We start from the raw sequence: 21,726 nt of genomic DNA, 5'->3' as shown, positions 1-21,726 counted from the left end.
ACACTCGGTCCTCCCTCGATCCCAAAGTGAGGGAAACGTTCGGCCAGACATCGCAAACAAGTCGCCTCTCTGCGCGAGGGATTACACACACACACTCACACACACGCTTCTTTGCGCGAGGTTCACTGTCCGCAACCGACATCAGACGGACTTCGTATAACTCTATAACTCGAGGCTTACTTCAGGAAAGGCGCCTTTTATTCCCCGAGTTGACCCCCGCAGCGCGCCGCCAGGTGCCCATTGTCTTGCGTCTCGAACGGCGCGTGGGAAGGGTCCTCGAACTACGTTCTCTCGGGGACTCCCCCGCTCGCGGCGGACCGGGTAGGCGGTGTCGTGTTCCGGCACAATGCCTTCTTCGTCGAACTCATTTTGGCTTCATAACAGAAGTGTTCCTGAAGTAATCGAGAAACTTCTGTTGTACTACAGAGAACTGTTCCACAACGGAAACCTATCGTCGCAACATGTACCCAATGATGACAACAGAAGTGCACTGAAATTGTGCGATGCGACAAGCTTCTGTAGTGCCCAGTTGAAAAAGACAAGAGGAATTCCTGTCGCAACTACAGAAATTTTGTGGTACGACAGTAGTTCTTGACATTTCTTAATTGACAGACATTTCTGACGTTACGACAGAAATTCTGATGTCGCAACAGAAGCATTCTGTCGCGAAGACCAATAGTTATGAAGTCGCAACAGAAACGTTCTGTCGCGACAACAAGAGTTCTGAAGTCGGAACAACAGCTTTATATCCTGACAGCGACTCCAACGTTACGACACCAATTCTGACGTCGCAGCGGAAACATTCGGTCGCGACGGCCAAGAGTTCCGAAGTCGCAACAGAAGCGCTTTCCGTCGCGGCCCTTTGAAATTGTTTGTTAGTTTCGCATCGGTGGTGTACACTGTACTTTTCTCTTGCGCGGTATTCAATCGCGCTTCTCTGAAGCCGGCAATGCTGATGGCACCGACACCGGTATTAAAGTCAACGTGGCGAATAGTTATAATTGTGCCGTGACGACGCGGCACCAGCAACGCCCTACCGGCCTCCTCAAAATCGGCCGCTGATCAAAATCATACCATCTGCGGGAATGGCTGCGTATCCGTTTTTTTTTTTGGTAAGACGTGGCACACAGGCCTGTGGACTTACATGTGCTGTTACACTGACACATTAGTTAATTTCCGAGGAATATTTCACAAGCTTATGCGAAGCGGAAAAGAAGATTTGGGTTGTTCCACAAAGTTGCGTGAAAAGCTGTCTCGCTCGGGTCTCATAATCTGGTACAGTGCTGCCGTGAGAAGCCAGTATGCTGTCAGAAAAAACTCTCATCCACGAATGTTTATGTAGCTATTTTGCATTGAACACACGAATTATATGCGTGCTCAAAAGTGTAAAGATTGAGAGACAACTGTCGAAACTAGCAGTAATAACCCTAAAAGTCAACGTTGTCTATTTCTGAATTTCTTATTTAATATGGATATCGTACATCAAAATCGATGTTCTAGCACTCCACGATGTACTTGTCGATGGTACGAACACTCTTGCTCTGCTAGAGATGCGGCACTTGACGCGGTGGAGTGAAAGCGGATCTTGGCTCTTAAAATGCAAATGTCAACATCAGCGCATCAGCACGTCGTACTATTGACATGGCCAAAATGCACACTCGAAATGCATGTCAGGGGTGGTGGTGGGGTGGGGCCGTGGTGGGTGGAGGTGTTGGGGCCGTGGGAGGGGTGGGGCCGTGGTGCAGTGGAGAAAGAAGAAGATGGCGTTCCGAACGGCCGCTTTTCTCATGTTCTCCGCTTCAAAGGATTTATCGGCCCCTGGCCGAGGTGCTGCTCAGGCTTCAGCCAGCAGCAATGACTACCGTGTTGTGTTACCCCGTCTTCCTACCGGTAAGCTGGTTGTGGACTCCGTTTTCCTGCATGCTGACTTAAGTGGTCGACCGTACAGAGCCCAAGGCTTCAGAGACGCCCTTCGGAACGTTATTGACCTGAAGGAAATAAGTTCCATCGGACAATTTCAGATGTCGCTCGTGTGGATGGTGACGTGCAAATCAGGGATGACAAAATCAAAGCTAGTCGCATGCGGGGAATTATCCGTAAAAGGTAGACGCTGCGTCGTCATTGATCCTGAGCCCACGGAAGTTAAAATGAAGCTTTTGTGGCTTCCTGAGCGTTTGGAAGACGACTACATTCGAGATGCGCTCCAGGCTTACGGGAAAGTCAAGTCTATATCAGCAGAAAGCTGGAGAGTATCGGAGATGGAACAATTGCGTATGCTAAATCCGGACGTGGTGTTGACTCTTGCCGATGGAGTGAGCGTGAGGGACGTTCCCCATCTACTTCCTGTTTGTGGAGTGCAGAGTCTCGTATTAATTCCAGGCCGGCTCCCACGTTGTCTGCGCTGTAACAAGGTGGGGCACATTCGTCGAAACTGCAGAACCCCACGTTGTGAAACCTGCCGGCGCTTTGGTCACACAGCCGAAGAGTGTGTCGTAACATACGCCGATAAGTTACGACACAAAACAAAGCCTCCGGATGAAAGCTTGCAAGAACACATAATGGACATTACGGAGGTTCTTGACGCGAGGGGAGACGTTCCCTCTTCTGCGGAGACCCGCTGTGCCACTAAGGCCCCTCTGCCTGTTAAAGACAGTCACAATGCCATCGCAGAACTGCCCGTGAAAAAAGAAAGTAGCGAAGAGAAAGATGACCAACCGAAGCAACAACCCAAAGGAGCACCCGCTACCACGGAGCCAGCTGCTGCCCAGCAAGCGAATGAGGGAGCCGGAGATGACTCATCTGAAGCACCCAAGCAACTCGACACGTGCACTGAGCCGGCAGAGGACAGCCGAAGTAACGCGGATACTTCAGTTCCGAAGCGCCGTGCGACCAACAGATCGGAATCAAGCACACACAGCGAGACGACCAGTACCACAAGAAAAGCACATCGCCGCACAACATCGAAACACTCAGGAAAGTGCCGACGATCACGGTCCAGAAGGCCAGGTGGGGTTTCGGAGAGAGCCTCACCGTTGCCCTCTAGGACCGATCACATAGATCATTAGGTCCAAATACTTGGTAGTCACCATGGCCCTGTCCCAGCAACTTCTATTCGCAACCTTGAACGTACGAGGCCTTAGATCTTTGCAGAAACAGGCGCAGCTTCGCCGGATTTTGTCTAGGAAGCGCCTCGACTTCGTTGCCGTGCAGGAGACGAAGATTGAGAGTGACGACGAGACAGAAAGGGCTTTGCGACCTTTTCTGTCTGAGTATAATGTTTGCGTTTCACATGCTCTTGGTTTATCCGCGGGCTGTTTCCTGTTTCTGAAAAAGAGCCTACTTTATTCAGCATTTAGTTATCATGTCGACACTGAAGGTCGATATATATATTATGATTTTGTGTTGCAGGGTGTGCCATGGCGCATAGTCAACGTCTATGCATTTAATGACGCTGGAAATCGAACTCTTTTATTTGATACTGTGTCTAGTCTATTGGACTGTGATCACTGCATTGTTTTAATGGGAGATTTCAATTGTGTATGCGATCCGAACGATCGAAGCGGCAATAACACTCAGCGGGACAGGAGTGGTGAAGTTTTGTCTAGCCTAATAGAATATGCAGGGCTCGTTGATATAGGAGTGTCGGGACAGGGAGCTCGCTCTTATACAAGAATTCAAGGTCATTCCTACGCCCGTCTTGATCGGATTTATGTTTCTTCATCACTCCTCTCTTGAGGACTATCCTGCATTACTATCCCCGTTTCATTCTCTGATCATTGTATGGTTATTGCAAACATTGGTGAAAAATTTGTAACTAATTTCCGACCACAGTGGGCACTCTGGAAGCTTAACTCTCAGCTCCTTAATGATCAAGAATTTATTAATCGCGTACGCATGGCACTAACCAATTCTCTTTCTAGTGACTTGCCATTATTTGCTGCTTGGGAACTCTTCAAACAAGAGGTTCGTACAGTGGCTATAGAAATTGGATCGATGAAAGCATTCTATAGAAAGAATGAAGAAAAAACGCTTCTTAAGAGCCTATGTAGCCTTTATGAGATTGAATGCGAAATGCCAGGCACTTACATTGTTGACATAGAAAACATTAAAAGTGAGTTACAAAAGTATGACGCACTGCGTTACAGAGGTGCGCGAATTCGATCTCGAAACATGCGCGCTCTGCAATCTGAGCAACCAACACGTCAAGCTTTACTTGACGAGCGACGTCACGGTATTTCCAAAGTAATTCCGGAAATATACTCCGAAGGTAGTCTTCTAACAGATACTAATGACATAATTTCTCAGTTCGAAACTTTCTACACTATGTTGTTTAGTGCCCCTCCCAATGATCCACGATGCAAAAGTTTTAGAGAGTTTTGTATCTCTTGTAAGACCATTACAGGGTGATGACTGTGCAGTCATCAGTGGTAGCCTTACGATTCAAGAAATTGAGCTAGCTATTGATCAGCTGCCTCTGTCGAAAACACCCGGCCCCGATGGACTTTCAGGTGAATTTTACAAAGCTTTCAAATCAATTATCAGCCCCATATTATTGTATATTTTTATTACAAGTTTAGAAGTTGGCGCCCTTCCGCAGTCTTTTCGCAAAACCCACACAGTTTTGATTCCCAAAAGTTCAGATAAAGAGAAACTGCGTTCTGTTGAAGGCTATCGACCAACCACATTGTCAAACGTGGATTACAAAATTTTTGCGAAAATTCTATCTAATAGATTGCCATTTGCGATGTCAATTCTAATTTGTTCTCATCAGACGTGTAGAATCAGGGGACGATCAATTCAAACCAACATACATATCGCCCGTACCCTTCTTCAATACTGTTATGGTTCCACTGAGCAGCTTGCAATGCTCCAGGTAGACCTTGCTAAAGCTTTTGATCGTGTCAGCCACTCCTATTTATTTTCTCTTTTGGAGCATGTCAATGTTGGCTGCATTGTGCTTAAAGGCGTTAGGCTTTGCTACACCTGTTGTACTACTCGTTTAGTTATTAATGGCCAACTCTCCGAACCCATTTCTATTTGCTCATCAGTAAAACAAGGATGCGCGATGTCCCCACTACTATTCGCCCTTTACCTGGAACCGCTATGCTTAAGCGTAATTCAGTCGAGTAACATCCATGGCTTCAATATACTGTGTAAAGAAGTTAAAGTCCTAGCTTACGCAGATGATCTAGCGTTCTTCTGCACGGATAAGTCCAGTGTTGAAAAAGTAGTATCGAAAATAGAAGAATTTGGCAGCGTATCAGGAGCACGAATGAACTCCTCAAAAAGTTTAGGCTTATGGTTTGGCTCATGGTGTTATACACCAGAACAGTTTGCAGGCGTTAAATGGACTGATGTCCCGCCAAAGTATCTTGGCGTGCCGCTAGACGCATATAAATTAAGCACACACTATTGGAAAGAACGGGTTTCAGTACTGCAATGTTACGCCCTGACGTTCGTTCCACAACGACTTGCTATTTTTGGGAAAGCCGAAGCCTGCAATAAGTTCTTGGCAACAAAAATTTTCTATGTATTGCAAGTTATCGATTGTGCTAGGCTATACATCCAACGCTTTCACCTTATCTTTGCAACCTTCGTATGGTCTTCAACTTTTGAGCCCATGAGGCGAGACAATATTTTTAGGCCTGTTAGCGAAGGTGGGCTGGGCTTACTACATCTTTATGTGCGGCAGATAGTGTCTCGTTTCTTCTTTTTTCGCGATACTTCCCATCCTGTAATTCGTTCATACATGCAAGTCACACTTGTTAATGCGTTACCTGATCTAGTTGTTTCTTCAAGTTTTTCTTCGCGCTTATGCTTGTGGGGATTCATGCAAGAAGTTTACTTGGCGGTTCGTTTCCTGACAGTTCGGTTTTCCACGGAATACTTGTATTCTGTGTCGCGCAAAACGTTGTACAAAGACTTACTATCCATGCTATTTCCGCCTCCACTTTACCGATCAATATACATTAAATTGTCAGGCCACGATGTGCTAAAGCGAGTTCGCAAGATGTATTTATCCCCTTGCTGCAAAACATTCTTTTATAAAGTTCATAGTGAAACCATACCGGTTAAAGCATGGCTACAAAAAAGGGTATCTTTGTCTCTTCTGTTAACTGTCGCCTTTGTGATGTACCAGAGACAATTGAACATTGTTTTATTAGCTGCACCGACGCCATCCTATTTTGGGATGTCCTCCAACGGACTTTAAAGAAAGACTTTGAGATTAACGCTCATACTGTGCGATACCTGCTGCCAACCTCTTATAATAGTGCACCTTTCGATATGTTTTTTGTCATGGGAATGCTCAGTTTGTGGAAAACGCGAATGATGGACCGAAACGCTGAAACGGTTGTACCTACAAGGGCAAATTTCATCCAAATGACACTACAACTAAAGCAGGTTTATGATGGACTCGGTGTGCAACCGGAATGGTACCCGATTTTGGTGAGGTGCTTATCCTTGCCACCCTTCTAAAGTGACACGAACGTTTCTACTCACAGTATGAACGCTCCCTCTTCTGTGTGACTTTCATTGTGCCCTCCATTCTCTGACTATGCAGAACTGGTGAACGTCTGGTTGAATGCAACCATAATAAATACCATGAAAGAAAGAAAACAAAAAGTCAGGGGTGGTGCAGTGGTAAGATGCCGGGCTCGGAATCGTGAGATCGCAAGTTCTATTCATAGGCAGAGACGTTTTTTAGTGTTTTTTACTTTTATATTTTTCTTTTTTGTACTAACTAATTACTAAGGAGGTCTTTGTCAATTTTTAATTAAATATTGATCAAGAACCACAGAACGTTCCACTACAGGACGTCACACTACAAACAACAGAACTACAGGCAACAGAGCTACAGGCAACAGAGCTACAGGCAACAGAGCTACAGGCAACAGAACTGCAGGCAACAGAACTACAGGCAACAGAACTACAGGCAACAGAACTACAGGCAACAGAACTACAGAAACAACGTCCCAAAATACGACAGACTGTGAAAATTTCCTGTTGTGTTCTTCAACTGGGCAACTGGCTTCAACTGGGCTGTGAGTGACAGGTGTAGCTCAGTTTCAACAAAGCGTCGACATGGGCAGAATAAAATGGCTTTAAACATAATCCTATTTTTAAGAAAACAGAAACGTTTTCTTTTTAAGGAACAGAAAGCTCATCTCCGAGAGAATTATCTTACTACCCGACCAACAGATTGTTATCAACAAACAACAGAAAATTTCCTCATTATACTTGATTCCATGTTAACCTTGATTGGCAATTTAAAGTACCCCAAGGGCAAATGCCTAAACACGATGAGCCTTCTTAAGTTTATGTCGCGCAGAACATGGCGTAGTGACAGAAACTGCATCGTGAAGCTGTACAAGAGCCTTATGCGTACACGTTTATACTGCGGCCCCATATTGTATCTGTCGCCTACTGCGAGTTTGATTTAGATGCTGCACCCTGTCCACCATTTAGGTAAACGCTGCGCAACCGGTACCTTCCTAACAAGTCCAATAACCAGCATCTATGTCGAGTCTAATGAGTGGCCTCTACATCTGCAGAGGACATATGCGAGCTTTCTTCACTTCCACAAAATACATTCAGACCCTTAACATTTTTCATACATTACTATTATTAGAGAGTTTTAAATTAGTGAAATCCAAGCATTTAGGCATCTCTAATCCAAAACTCTCTAATGACCTCAGGCGCGCTACACTCTCTTATAATCGAGCCACAGTGAGACAGCCCCTCTCACTTGTTAGGAAGCTCAGTAAAGAAATGGGTGTGCCTCTTCTGGAGCAGTCTAAGGCTCCAGCGAAACGCTTACCGCCATGGCAGTGGCAGTTGGTTGATCGTAACACATCGTTTATTGAGGTCACTAAACATGCTCCAGGGGCATTTATTAGGATGCACATTATTGAACTGGGGCGAAATACTCTTGCCCTAATCATTACACTGAGGCATCAATGTCAATTCTTGCGTGTCTTATGGAGTGCTGGGATCCCCTTTCTCCGAATACGATTATCCGCATACTGAAATGAGTACTTTTTGCGGTGGAGCCATACGCTATCATGTCTGCAGTTAAACATACTAGGAAAACGAAATTGCAAAAAGCTGTTATATACACCGACTGTTTATGCGTCCAGAGATCCTTACGTTCGTTTCATAAAAGTAAACAACCAATACTAAGTGCCCGTTACTCATTTCTGTGTGCAACATAGATGTCTCGCGAGCATGTAACAATATACCTGGTCTTGTGACACTGAGGCGTCGGAGTCAATGCGCTTGCACATGAAACGGCCACATCAATAACAACAAAAGTCAGTATAGCTGCTCCTGCAATTGACTTGAAGGATTTCTAATGAAAAGGCCTTCAGAACTATTCGCCACACTCATTGGACACTGAGACATGTAATGACCTACACGTCATTAAGCGACAGTTAGCAAATCGACCACCCATAACAAAAACTCCACAAACAGATGTAATCATCTGTCGACATAGAATGGGCCAGACGTATGGCAGACACTCACTCCTGTTGACTGGTGATGAGCACCCTATTTGTAATAAATGTGGTGAGCCGTTGACTGTCCTCCATGTATTGCTGGAATTTCGTGAATTGAAAGGTCACATAAAAAAAGCACTTTCCTCTGCCATACCATCAGCAATTTACAAACCATCTAGCGATGTTCCGTAACAATAACCCACTTTTTGACAGCATATCAATGTTAACTTTCATAAAGGACGTTTATTTACTGCATGTTATACAAGCTATATGAAACACGGCCCCTTATCGGAGGCTGCTGCAGTGTTAAAGCAAGGATTTCCCTGCTCTTACGTACAAGGGTACCGGAGAGGCATTAGTGCTAGTAGAAATTTTTACATTTTTATTTTCCAATCATTTTACAACGTACATTATATACTCATAGTAGGCCTCACATTTAATTATCATATTCTAATACATACGCCGTATAGCTTAGATGGAAAATTTAGACCGTTATACGGCGATGTTACATCTGCCATTATTTAGTCACTACATCACTGATTACGCCATATTATGTTTTGGCACTTTTTGGCCATCCTTGGCCCTTGCGCCACAAAACTCCATCTTCCCCATCATGACCACCATGGAAACATTATTGCCGTACGAACGCCCTGCCTCCGAGCATGCGCCCATTTTCTAAGCTGCCCGATGTGCCGAATGACGTCGTCAACTGGCCAGATGTTTCGCTAGGAGCAGCCAGCAGCGCCAAGAAACAGATGCGGGACGACCATCCTCCCACCACTACTCTCCTTCGCGTATTAATCGTATCGTTGCATATACCACCCCACGCGCCTGGTATGTCTTCCAAAATCCAAGTATGACAAGATCTATAGGGTAGTCGAACGACCATCATCATCATCAGCAGCAGCAGCAGCGTGGCTACACCCACTGCAGGGCAAAAGCTTCTCCCATAGTCCTTCAACTACGCTGGTCATGCGCTAATTGTGGTCATGTTGTCCCTGCATTCTTAATCCCATCCGCCCACCTAACTTTCTGCCGCCCCCTGCTACGCTTCCCTTCTCTTGGAATCCAGTCCATAAACCTTAATGACCATCGGTTAACTTCCCTCCTCTTTACAGGTCCTGCTCACGCCCGTTTCTTTTCTTGATTTCAACTAAGATGTCAATTACTCGGGTTTGTTCCCTCACCCAATCTGCTCCTTTCTTATGCCTTAACGTTACACCCATAATTCTTCTATCCATAGCTCGTTGCGTTGTTCTCAGTTTAAGTAGAACACTTTTCGTAAGCCTGCAGGCTGTCGAGCGCACATCTGCTGTTCACTGGTCGCCACCGTTATCGAGCCCCTTAGACTGCTTGCGGATCTACGCTGTCGTGGACAGGATAACACTCACGTCGACTGCCTCAAATTTTACTTCGATCCTCCATTGCGTGCCTCTTTATCACTAGGATGGCTCCCGCTTATTCCGTTGGGGCAATTATAATGAAGAGAACAGCCCATCGCAAGGTGGATTGCCAACGCCATGCCAGAGACAAGGCTCGACCTGAACCAGTGCTCTTCAATGCATGCCTATCTGGATCTACGGCCCACGTCCGACAACTATGTTTTCATGTGATTATTATGAAACATGGAACATACCCAGCGACACATAGAGAGGTTTATTGACGAGTAACACATACATAATGGCGCATAATATTTTCTCAAGCAGAGCCACCTTACTGCATGCCTGCAACCTACTAACCGAAGTTGCCATCAAAGTGGTTCAATAAAAGCGTAACTTTTCCAGTGTACGAAGTGGGCGTGAAAGAGGGTCAATGAATAGCAGCAACACGTCCAGTGGAACATAGCCAGTAACGATTGTCGCAGAAGTGGTTCATTGAAGAGAAGCACATATCCAGTATTACATACGCAGTGACATAAGCTGGTTCGACGGTTCGTTTCTAACCCTGTTACCTCGTCACAGTAACCCGATGCTACCGATGCTTTACCACGGACTATAAAGAGGCCCAAGTTTGCGAAAAGAGGCCAGGCGTGGACATACATACCTAGATGTATAGACACATAGACACATACCAATATAACGCAAACTGAGGAAAGAGCCTAAACAAGTCTAATAGCATTAGTAATTTGGAGTAATGCGGGAGAGTCGAGTGCGATATTAAATGTCGCGTATTCTTGTCTTTCTACATTGTGTAGACTTTGTAGTGATTGTAGTTTCACTACAGCTATATTTAAGGGCCCGTCTAGTCTAAAATTTGACCTATGAATACAAAGCCATAGATTTTTTTCCCAGGTTCAGTGCATCAAACTATTACTCGAACGTTCACAGTGGCCTTGTCATTCTACATTCAGTGGCTGAGAACGAGACCGGGGCTCGACACTCCCCAGCGGCTGTGATATTTCTATGCGGGTGAAATGCTACACTTTTCGCGTTACACCCTGAAATGCTACACTCTACCACATGCGGGTCCCTTATTGGCACAATGCTAATTTTGCGATGTTATCCTCAACAATCAATCATTGTTATTTGTACTAATACTTTGAAGTTATTGCGCCTGCCCTGGAACTCGCGACTCTGTTTCCACCAATTCCCAACATTCTTTTTTGTGCAGGTACTGCGTTGTGCGGCTTGTACGTGTCTTCCAATATCCTGCTCGCCCAGCATTTCGAGAAGCGAAGAGCGACGGCCATTAGCCTAGTGTTTACAGCGTTCGGCTTCAGCTCTGTGGTTCTTACGCCACTCATAGAGTTCTTGCGAAAGACGTATGGAATCCGTGGAGCGTTTCTCATTTATGGTGCGATTCTCCTAAACACGATACCAGCCGTTATTGTTCTCAGAAGCCCGCCGTGGCTGACGAAGTCTGAAATTGCAAAGAAAGTGATGCCCAATGAAGAAGATAAAAAAAAGGCGACATGTGTTTTGATTCAACCTGCCGATGAAGACGTCAGCATAACCAAAGCGATGGAAGATAATGACGTTTACTCAAGCAAACGCTTAAATTTTCAGCAGGAGCAGGAAAACATGTCGCATACAGGCCTGTTTACACGGAAAAGTTCTCTTAAGCTGATGGAGACAAAGGAGGCTCTGCTAAATTTTAGTCTGCCCGCGGCGACAAGGCAAATCTTCACGTTGTCTTTCCTTGTCTATGCACTGTCTTTTGCAGCCGTAATCATCCCTGCGAGCATATTCCTTATAATTCTAGGAGACATTACCAATGACCACGGCCTTAATGCTTCGAATGCCGTGTATTTTTTCCAGGCTTTCTCGGCAGCGGATATCGCGTTAAGATCTGTTGTGGGCATCACTATCGATTCGCAGACTTTATCCCATGAATCCGTCATGCTTATCGGATACTTAGCGCAGGGGCTCACTTATGAGTGGCTTATCTGGGCAAATACAGTACCACAAATGATTGCCGTTTCTGTCCTCATGGGTGCCACGTACGGATCAAGAACGTGTCTGCAGGCTCCTGTTTTGGTGAAGGACTTCGGCATCGGCAATTTGCCTGTGATTATGGGTGGTGTGTTCTTCTGCATAGGCGTATCTCTTCTCCTCCGTCCACCACTGATCGGTAAGTCACATTAGAAAAAGCATTCTTCCTGTTGAGAGTGTTTAGAGGTTCTCGCTCTTGCGCTGAAGGGATTCCCAGTAAATTTCAATAATCGGGGTTCGTTAGCGTGCAATAAAAGCACGGCACACGATCATTCTTCGATTCCGCTCGATTTCTATGCGACCGAAGCGGCTAAGAATGCAACCAGTCATCTTAAGTATAGAAGCAGGTCGCCATATCCACGGAGTCCTTGCGGTCGGTCAAAAGCTTTAGTGGTCATTACTGAGGGCACCTATGTAGCTTGGAAGATTCAAGCGCTGTTTGCAGAAACAGAGAAGACTATGAAGTGATTCTGAGGGGCAAGAACCTGTCTTCCGCTTCTCTGAAATTTCTAGCTTCCGTACACAACCAATATATCCCATTCATTTACATTATGAGGAAGTGTATAGAGATAGCACTTCGTCAGGGACTACAATACCATAATGAAACAAAGGTGAATGTGGCACAAGCAAACAAGTCTGCTTAAAACACGTAACCAGCAGCACATATGGGTGCACATTTTTTTAGGCGACACTATCTTCTAGATTGGCCTATGATAAGAAGCTCGAAACATACCCCATACATAGAATTGGTGGCAATTTGCTACCCGTTAAATTAAAATTCCGGCGGAAACTCCCAATGAAAGAATTGTAATACACCATTTTTTTCAAGTCATCACTTATGAAGCCTATACTTTACCCTTGAAACTAAGACTGGAGCATTTCAAAAGGGCCCCTCACCAGGTGCGGCCATTTTGAGCTGACCAGCGCAGTGCACACAACACGCGCTAGCGTCGTGTTTGCTAAGTAATGCATTCCTGCGCGATGTGTAAAAGCTTTTAAATTTCAAATCATACGCAGTTTGCCCTTTTCCTTGAGGGCGCCGAGCTCTCAGCTAGAGAGACGATGTTTCGCTCAGTGGCTATGGTGTAGAGATACTGAGCACGAGGTCGCGGGATCGAATCCCGGCCGCGGCGGCCGCATTTCGATGGGGGCGAAATACGAAAACACCCATGTACTTAGATTCAGGTGCACGTTAAGGAACCCCAGGTGGTCGAAATTTCCGGAGTCCTCCACTACGGCGTGCCTCATAATCAGAAAGTGGGTTTGGCACGTAAAGCCCCATAATTTAATTTTTTTAAAGTGATGTACGCGTGCATCGTGCAAGTGCCGCTACGTACAGTCGCGGACAGAATATTATGGACCATGAAATCTAAGAAAAAGCTGAATATCTCCGCAACCTCAGAACGCAATCTTGTATTTGCATTTTGGACCTCGACTTGAATATGCTAACAACATTCTCGTGGGCAGTTTTACTGGTTACTGCTACAGGCTGCTCGGGAATTGAACGTTTTCGGAGATCCCCTGGTCCATTTTATTCTGTCCGCGACTGTACATGGCAACGCTGTGACGTCACTCATAGTGGCAGATGACTTTCATAATTATTAAAGGCAACAGCATTTATTTGCTTCTTCGGTTAATTCAATAGACGAATTGAAGTTGAAAGCAATAATAAAACCTACCAATCGAATGCCTGTGTGTCCTTGTTTTACTTGGTACCGTAGCAAGAGAGATTTAGTTCTGTATCAGGTGCTACTAAGCTGTTCTCAAATGGCTCTTCTGGACCACCTTAAAGGGAAGCTGAAAGGTTTTCCAGAAAAAATGAGTGAACATGTGTACGTAATGGTTTTCAACCCTCCGAATTCGAATATCATATCGAAATTGAGCAAAAGAAAGCGCAAATATATTTTATTTCGACGAAAAGTGCAGCAGCGGCCACGCCCAGCTCGCGCGTCTCGTTTCCGCCTGTGATTGGTCGGGCGACCCGTGACGTCAACTTTAGCGACCGGCCGCTGCCGCTCCACATGAAGCGCGGTGCCAGGTAGTTTAATTGGTGCCGTAATAGAAATTTCAGAGGTAATAGAAAATTTAGAGAGACTGCGTTTTTCTGAAGAGTTCGGCGTTGCTCCCTACATGTACGAGCCGATTGCAAAGAGCCGGCCTCTCGAAGAAGCAAACGATGCTGGTGCGAGCAGTGCTTTCGACGAGAACGAAAGCGAAGTCTTGGGATCTCCTCGTGTTGGAAATGCTCTTTGGTGAGTATGTTTTTTTGCAAAGCGATCTAGTGATCTCGCCGATCTTTCGCCGATCTAGTGAGCTCGTTTCCGGGCAAACAACTGCAGTGTTGTGTTCCTGCATGCCTCCTCGTGGAACGTAAGCGGGGATGCGATCGTCGGCATTTGTGCGCTGTCCAAAGCTGTCGGCAACCTACAAAGACGGTTCAAACGCGTGAAAAGCTTCCCAGTTCATGCAGTACGTGTAGTGACATTCATCTGTGCGCCATCCGCACACTACTCGTAACCGAAGTCGTAAAGGCGGCGAATTCCGTCGGCTACGTGAGACGGTCGGTTTCTCGCTGTGCGCGAGAGACGGGGGGAGCGTAGCGTCCTGGCGTGCGCCGGCTTTCCAGCACATGCAAACTCTACATTTGCACTGCGTTATGGTAGCTGCGTGCAGGCTGTTTTACAACACACGTGCAAATAGAAAATTCGCGGCGCTTTGCGACGAAACCTGCGTCGAGGGCGGGAAATCAACATGCACCTTCCGTTCAGCGTGCTAACATGAAGGAGCTCGCAGTAAATCAAAATCTAGGTTTGGGCGAGTTCGTGTATTCATAAGGCCTTCCAACACCAGTTATCATCAGTCAGTCCGCACTCGTGCCGTCTTTGTTTTCGTTGCTCCGATCTTTTCGCGCTGCGTTTAGAAAGCCTGCTAGTGGAAATTCTGGTGATAATCGTCGTCACGGAAGTGGTTGGAGCACAGCAGTGTTGTTCTTGAGGGCTTGAAATTCTTTCGCTTTACAGCAGCCTCCCACTTCCTTAAAAGCTTCTTGTCTTGTGGGAAGCAATGGAAGACAACATCGTCGCGGCCGCTGGTGTTCGTGCAACCGTAGGCTGCACAGAAAGACGGCATGATCGGCCCACCACATCAGTTGATGCTGCGCACGTTGACCACCACTCTACATACACACAGACGCACCAACAAAGAAATGCAGGGTCGATCGAAGCAGATTACGACGGTACGCACGCAGAAACAAGCACCGGCAGGCGCGGTCGCGCAGGCTGCGAAGGAGCAAAACACTAAAGTTGACGTCACAACACCGCAGTTTCCGGTCTCCGCTCGCATCGTCAGCGTCAGCAGCAGCGCGCGGCATTCGGCGGGGGGCGGAGCTACAGCGCAATTTCAACCGACGATTACGTCGCTCCTATTTGAAAAAAAAAACCCAAATTTGACCTACATGGTTTATAAGGTTCCCGCATCCGTATATGAGCGTCTTATTGAATTCGACAGACTCTTCAGCTTCCCTTTAAGTCACACTTCGCTCATCGTAGAGGCTGGGCGTGTATCGAGAAAGCTCATGAACAACACTTTGCAGTGTGATGAATGTGGTTTAAATCATGCATCCTATATATGAAAGGGGTGCGACGTGCTGCTAACGCATTTGTCTAGCATTTTCCACGAAATTGTCACTGATTTTTTTCATAGCTTCTTCCTCTCTTACAACGCAATAGGTTCGTACGAGCCATCTGCATGAGCTGATCGTGCAACGTGATAGGCGTTCTCATTGACAGTAATGCTATAGTGTCCTGCTGTGTCACTGAAAAGTGGCGTAATGACTAGATCGCTAACAAGAATATAGGGTTGACTCAGTTGACGCAAGAAAGGCCACTTTAGACGTTACTGGTACAGTCGTTCGTTTCTAATGGGCTTGCTGGGGATCGTGGGGGTGTCTAAGTATGATCGCATTCTTCTCTAGTGAGGAAAAGTATACGAGCTATGGTTTAAACTAACCTGACAAATTTCCATGCAGCTTCTCACCGTGGCATTAATTTTGGAATAACGCAGAGTTTATGCAGCACAGTTCACATTATTTTGTAAACCTTTCTGACGATCTGAAGCTGCAAATAGAGACTTTAGCGTGTCCGCTATTTCAGCAAAACAGGGGCGGTTTGGGCTGATTGCCGGATTTGAGTGGGCGTAAACGTGAGCGGCCAGAGCGGTGCAGCCGCCTGCTGGCGTAGACTTAAACCAGGCAAACACAGAGCTGAAACTGCAGTAAACCACTATATCCTGCTTCGTCGCTGGTGCAAATCTTTGGCAGCGGCGTAATCATGTGCGCATTTACGCCACTGTCAAAAGTTACAGGAGCAGCTGAGCAGAATATAGTAATTACCTTTGTTTGTGTGGTTGAGCTTTACGCCACCAGCTGGCGCCACTAATCTGTCTGCTAGCGTTTACGCCCCGCTAAACCGGCTAACCGCCCACGCTTGCCGGAATACCGGATGCACTAAAATTCTCCAACAAGTGCATATCCAGCCAACAGACTGGCGCTCAAGGGAGAATCCGAGATTTAATGCGATAAAGTTAAGGAGCCTATGTCGCGGAAAGTTCAGTCTCGGTGTCGCGTCAGTGGAGATGCCGTGAGCGAAAATTGCCGTGTATATTTAGGTATCTGTATGTGCCACGCCTTGAAATGTGGCATGTGGTATATCAGGGCTACATTACTACACCATTCGAACACAAACTTTGATCATACCTTGTCTTACATTCTTGACAAAGTTATTCCTCAGAATTTCGAAAATTAGAGCCCCCAATCAAATGTTATGAAACAAAACACCGAGAGCGCATGCCTTTGATGTTAAATGTTCTCACACTTCATCATTAAAAGTGCGAAACAATGACAGAAACTTAAAAATGATGTGTTTTTTACTCCGGTTGCGGTACCACCTCAAGGAGCGGCCCACGCAAGATGCCTGGTTTCCACCAGATAGCGCGCCTTCGTGTATACCGTTCGCCGCCAGCTTTTCAGGGTTAACATTACGATTGCATGAGCTGCGCTTGCGGAAAAGCCAGAAAACCAGTCAGGGATTTTTTAATGCTATCACTTGCCGCTCTTAAAGGATAAGCTTAAGCATCCTCAAAATTTTCCTGTACAATTGATTTGTCCTTTTAGACCAAGGCTGAAGCTTTTTAAAAACGGCACATACTTAAACTTGCCCATGAGTCAATAGCATAAAGGCGCGACAGCATTTCTACTTCGCTCAGCCTTACGGTGTATTCTTTCGTTCCGTTAGGCGAAATTTTTATAAGCGGTAGATCATGGGCGCCATAACGTAAAGCTTTTCCACACTGTTTTTATTTCATTGCTACAATCACACCTCTGCGATTGGACAAAATATTGCGCGATGCCCTTCGCCTGTCAGGCATGCGACTTCCCGAAAACTGCAAAAGCTCATCTGTTATAACATGTATGCACAATAATAATGCCAGATAAGACCTAACAGAGGAAGAAATTTTGCAGAAACACTAAGGACTGCTTGCGTGTGGGAATGCGAAAGCATCATACTCCATTTGATAAAACGTCTTAGAGCGCAGCCCTTAGGCGCCCGTTCCTGCGTTGAGGTTACGAGGGACAGCAGAGTCCCTCGTAACCGAGCGAACGAAAACAGTGACGGAAGAAAAAGCGAACGCGTATTACAGCGGGAGATGAAAGACGGTGAGAGAAGAAAGAGCGCGATGTGGAAAGCAGAGGAGGAGGGTGCAGTGGAAGCATAAGGAGGGAAGCGGAGGTGGAGCGTATGCGAAAAGGGCGAGGAGCAAAAAAGAGACCAGGCATGCGGCGAGTGCTGTAGAAGCAAAGTGCTGGCGTGGGCTTTGGACTCACAACACATGCGCTACTTCTGCTGCGCCGCCGCCGCTAAACAATGAGCTCCGCGTGAGCGACTCGTTCCCGTGTTCATGCTTTCCTTCTGAACGAGGAGTTCGTAACTCGACGGACCGCTCAGCGGCATTCAGTTGGACATGAGTGCTTTCTTTTATTTACTAATTTTATACGCTCCTGACGTGGCGCCGCTTCCTGCCAATTGGCTGCACCGTCACGTGCCCAAGGACGCACGCAGTAGGCGGCACGTTTAGTCAGCCGTGGCGCCACCGTAGCCACTGGGAAGCGTGCTCTTCTATCGCCGCGCAGACCCGGATTCGATTCACACCCAAATTTCACAGCCGATTCACAGCCAAATTTTCTTCTCAAAGGCAATAGTTTAATTTGTTCGAAGGAACCTCCCTGAGAAGTTTGACGCCAATTCCAGTATTTCTTCGCCGTGTTCATACTCTTTGCACCATCGGCTATTTCTGGTACCATGAATCGGTGATGCCAACGATTACGAGAAATTTTCGTTTAAGGGGCCGTATAATGGCCTCGCATGAAATATTACTTGCGATTCCGCACCTTTTTTGCTATTTGCTTCCATTTAGGGTGAAAAGTTTTCGGGCTGCGGCCACTTCGCCTTTTTGTCACCAGAGGTCCCAAAGCGAGAAAACACACTGCGCGAAAGGGACTTAATGCATGAAACAATAAATAATATACCGAAAACAATATGATTTTTTTTTTCAGAATAGCTGGACACTACCCGGTTCCGATCGCAATGGAACGGCCACCGATCGCTCTGGTATTGCTTACTCGGAGATGCTAGCGGTAACAATTTTTTATGTGTAGTAACAAGTATTGCGCAGCAGCATAATGTTGTGGATACCTTCTTACGCATATGGATACGTGTATCTGCAAACTGTTCCTAACTGAGGATTCATTTTAGTGGTATTTTTAACTTTCCTCATGACTTCCACCTACCACTGCAAGTTAAACAAGTGGAAGCGGGCCAATCGCAGACGCCGGCACTACTGTCCTGAATTGGTTGCGACTTTCACTGCACTAGCCTGGCCCCAACTAAACCTTCTCCACTTCTGTGCGCTCCTCGGCTCTTGTCAGCCATGAAAAAGAACTTCTCAAGGTCCGCAATAATATTAGCTTCAAAAGGAAACAAAAAATGTTCCGTTGTAAACAAGGAGAGTGTTTTATTGGGTATTTAAAACAACGCTGCGGGTGACTGCGCGATGCTTGCGTCGGCGATTACATAAACGCGACATCAGGAGAGGGGGAACAAAATCAGACTGGAATAGCATTACGTTAGAGGGCCCCATAGATTATTTGTATGCTACGGTGCTTTATTCTTTTTCTTCTTACTTCGCAGGATACTTCAGAGACACTTATGGCGACTACAACGGGCTGCTCCATTTGATGGCTGCTCTCAATGCATTGTTCCTGTGCATTTGGGTGGTGAAGCTCGTCACTCAGAAGAAAACCGGGTGACTATGACATCTCAGAGTGCACACCATGTGGATGTATCACACTGTTCTACCAATAAAAATGCCAACTGTAAATAATTTATACCTGCAAACATGCCCAGAGGCAAAAGCAGAACTTTCTCGTCTGCTGTAAGCAGTAACGTCTTCATTGAACCACATGAGCTGTTCAAACAAAAATAACTTGAATATTGGTGTTCACAGAAGGAGCTGAACGCTTAATTGAGCTAAAAGAACCCTTGAAATCTGTCAGACAAAGGGAAAAAAAATGGCAATTTCTACAAGATGGCAAAGTATTGGCAGCGAATGCAAGTTTAACCTTTGCGCTCGAGACGCTCGGGTGGTGTTCTGAAAATTTCCATTGGCGATTGACCTCGTGAACGCGGGTTAAGGCAAAGCCATATAAGGGCAAGCGTGGAGACGCCGCGAGCTTGCACAACGCCGCACCACGGCGGCGATGCGCGAACGGAAAGGGCGAAAAAGCACTCGCGTATACTAAATTAATCTCGCCAATGCAACGCCCGTAATGCCACAGGGAAAGTGCGTATTCCTATACCAGCGGCTAATAGAGGCGAGGACTTACGGAGTCGCCATCTTCCCTTGCGTAGTATGAGAGATAACGAGGCGCTTTCCTGATTGGTTTGGCTTACGGCGCTCAGCAAAAACACCACCCACGCCCCTCCTGGAGATTTCTGTAAATACTCTCAACACAAGGGAAGTTTTTTACTGTCAAAATAATAATCTTCGACAAACAGAAAACACTGAGTCGTTTACAGACCCTATCTCTTTACCGAATATGTACAGTGAACGCCACTGCGCTAGGTCGCCGCAATGGAGTCTCCCGAACCGCCTTCTTGCGTGAAAGGTAGGCAAATGCTTAGAGCAACTGTGTCAAATATGTTCTTATAGTGGGCTGTCTGTATAACTGAATGGAACATAACAGAATGAAGCCTCATGAAGCAATCGCATGGGTTCGCAGCGACCAACTGCGCGTGTGCTTGCATGTCCGCGCACAATGCTTTGCTCTCGCCACGAGCGTGTTTTCGCACCGTGCCGTGAGCTTTAGGCCACAGAACATGAGCATTTGGCAGTACACACGCGACAATTGTTGCGTGGACGCTATCAGAGCTGTTCAAAAATAATTTCGCTAAAGAGACTTCGATGCCTACGGCGACTGTGATGCGCCGTCGCGAGGATTCAATCTTTCTTTTTTTAACTTCTTGGACGTTTCAATATTATTTCTCTAGCTGCGTCGCACTGTATGTTTACAGATCTTCTCGGTATGTGATTTCCCGCTGCTTTTTTTTGTAAACCAGTACGTCAATTCATAACACAAACATCACCACCTGCCATGCCATTTTTATTGTGCTTCTTGCCGCTCCCTTTCCATTCCAGTGAACTTGCTAGAATCTAGTCTGAACAAGTTCATAGCCCAAATAAAGCTTCATGACACTAGCGGAGCAGCGAATGCAGGCGAGCATTTCAGTGCGCGCTTTCTGCTACTCACAGAACATCGCAGTCCTCACGCCATATGAGAAATATTCCTCGCGTCTGGGCTTGCTGCATACCCGAGTTGCAGCCGATGGCTGTTTGACGCTTCTAAGTTTCGCGATGCAACCTTCATGCAGCTTCTTGTCCTACGGCTACGTTTGAATAAGGCTGACACCAGGCTCCTTTAAGACATCTTGTTAAGATGTCTGCTGCTTACATCTTGCTTGCACCTCTTTAGAACGTCGTCAGAAGACGGCTTGAGAACATTTTGCGTAAACTTAGGGAAGATGTTTGCACTAATCTGTTTCTGGATATGTGTAGCATAAAACATTCCGGTGCTTTTCTCGGGTTACACAGCTGTTACATATCTAGCATCCCTAAATGACTCTACCTCGTATAAGTACGTCCACTTGGTATTCTCTCATAGCGTCTATGCGTACATCAATAACAGAAAAAAAGCGTGGATCGAGGGTAATATCAATAGCGCTAAACTTGATTCACAACGCCTACGTGCATAGGCATATATCAATCAAAACTTCGGTGAATACACAAATTAGTTGATAATAAATGCAAGGACATGCATAAACGCACGTGAAAAACGTACACGGGCGCAAATAACGCGCTATATACTGACGCATAGCTTTCCCAGTGTTTCAATGCTTTTTAAGGAGAAGTACACACATAAGCGACTGATTTTATTGCTAGTACTTTTTCATAAGAACGTGAAATAATTTGATATCGATGCTATAGAACTATTTATCGGCCCTACAACTCTTGCGGCACAAAGCGCAAAAATACAAAGGGACCCGGATATATGGAGCGTCTCAGCTAAGTCGCGCTGGAGTTTAAAAATATGCCGATGCACTCTAAGATGACGAGTCTAAATGCATGTTACTCACTTTTGTATGTAGTGGGTCACGCTATTCTATTGTATTTTGTTCATTTCGATAATT

At 46.0% G+C, this 21,726-nt stretch overlaps 1 pseudogene; it reads left to right on the top strand.

The window, feature by feature from the left end:
- Positions 1 to 19,340, top strand: part of LOC135918111 (monocarboxylate transporter 12-like) — a 26,083-nt pseudogene extending 6,743 nt beyond the window's left edge.
- Positions 19,341 to 21,726: the final 2,386 nt, after the last annotated feature.

Source organism: Dermacentor albipictus, chromosome 8 (genome assembly GCF_038994185.2).
Source record: "Dermacentor albipictus isolate Rhodes 1998 colony chromosome 8, USDA_Dalb.pri_finalv2, whole genome shotgun sequence".
In the NCBI taxonomy this organism is placed as follows: Eukaryota; Metazoa; Arthropoda; class Arachnida; order Ixodida; family Ixodidae; genus Dermacentor; species Dermacentor albipictus.
The sequence above is the reverse complement of the archived record's forward strand: the minus strand, read 5'-3'. Positions and strand labels throughout refer to the sequence as shown.